Genomic DNA, 1857 nt, shown 5'->3' on the forward strand with positions numbered 1-1857 from the left:
TTAAATAGCAGAAACTTACTTTCTCACAATTCTGGAGGCTAAAAGTCCAAGATCAAGGTGTCAGCAGGGTTGATTTATTCCAAGGCCTCTCTCTTTGGCTTGTTGTTTTCTCTCGGTACATGTCTGTGTCCAAACATTTTCTCGTAAAAACACCAGTCATATTGGAATAGGACCCACCCTAATGACCTGATTTTAACTTAACACTTTAAAGACCCTATCTCCAAATACAATCATCTTCTGTGATATCGGAAGTTAAGACTTCAACATATGAATTTGGGGAGGACACAATTCAGCCCATAACACCCACCTAATGTCAAAGATCTGGTTGAGTAGATTGGCTTAGGCTGAGATTCTAAACCAATGAGAACATCCCCACTGCCAAGTTAAGCCTTCACCAAAACACATTAGTATCATCAGAGAGAGTGTAAGACGAGATGAAAATTCAGCTGACAGAGGGAGTCGGCAACCAACAATGCTCACTATAGGAGAATTGTGCTATGTGATTGCCCAACTTCTAGCTCTAAAGATGTCATCTGGATATCTTCTAGCTCTGAAACTCAATGATTCAAAATTCCAACTATTTTTCCTCATAATGTACTATAAAAGTTAATTCATTACAAAGCTTTGATGACAGTAGACCAGAAATAGGGGATCAAAAGTTATATTGCCAGAGAAGCCAGCAGGATGACATTCTCTTAGAGGTATGGGTCTATTACATCTCTTTTTTAGAAACTGTTTATTTTCTGTCAACCTTTTTTCCATTTTGTTTAAGAGTTTGTGGAAGATCAGCTTAAATCTACTCAGTGGTTTTTCCTACCCATTCAGTGGCCTGAGCAGTGGGGGCTACAGACCAGTGTTCAGTGGCAGGCTGAGTACTCCAGTATTCAGTAGGAAACTGCTGAATAGGCAGGCAAAGGGCACATGTATGCCTTCAGATCAGTCTGCGACTTTAGGCTGAGCACCAGTGAACTCAGGAGCTGGAGCAGTCCATTTACCCTGAAATTCCTCCTTGTTTACAGCATTTTCAACACCAGCCTGCTCTTCTTTTTCAACCTCTTTGGGATCTCAGTAGAAGTAGAGATCAGGCATGACCTCCCACAGGCGTTCACGGGAGATGATGCCACACATGCGTAGAACTTCCCAGGCCAGCATCCACATCCACCAGCAGCCCCACTGAGGAGGCTCCCTTGTTGTTGCAAGGGATGGCAATGTCCACATAACTCAGAGGAGAGTCTGTGTTACATAGGGCGGCGATGTGCAAGTTACCATAAGACACCTCTGTGAGAGTCTCGATTCTCTGCCTGGATCTAGCTAGTGAAGGTCCCAGGAGTGAAGCGGCCAGCAATAGGAGTGGCTCCAATGGCAGCAGCAAACTTCAGCTCACTGGTCATTATTTCTGGATGATGTGACACTGACATCAGCTGGGTTTTCAATGGTAACAAAAGCACGAGCTGCCAGCAGAAGCTTCTCCCAGGTTCTCTTCAAATTTATGTTGTAGGTGCCGTCACTTTTCCTTTTGTAGACGTACTGTTCCATTTGGAAGTCAAGATTGGTGTCACCTAAATAGGTTCCTGCTGCAAGGAATTTGAGGACATCTTCCTCCTTCATTTGCAGGACATCAAGGGCTCCGGACATTGCGACAGTTTCCCTTTAAGTTATGTAGAAATCAAGAACACCGCCGTATGGACCTTTCTGAGTAGCATGGAAAAGCTCTATTACATCTTGATAGGGGCAAAGGAAAACAAGACCATGAGCTCCAGTAGCTGTATATGGGGAGAGGAAAAGATGTCTCAGTATATCCTATATTTAATCATATTGAATATGGTAAGAGTTCTGTAAATATCAAAAGGTACTGAT

The 1857-nt window shown here is 43.2% G+C and overlaps 1 pseudogene; it reads right to left on the minus strand.

The window, feature by feature from the left end:
- Window positions 1-796: 796 nt before the first annotated feature.
- On the minus strand, window positions 797-1635 carry LOC120596045 (40S ribosomal protein SA-like; annotated as a pseudogene).
- Window positions 1636-1857: the final 222 nt, after the last annotated feature.

This window comes from Pteropus medius, unplaced genomic scaffold, assembly GCF_902729225.1.
Source record: "Pteropus medius unplaced genomic scaffold, Ma_sr-lr_union100, whole genome shotgun sequence".
In the NCBI taxonomy this organism is placed as follows: Eukaryota; Metazoa; Chordata; class Mammalia; order Chiroptera; family Pteropodidae; genus Pteropus; species Pteropus medius.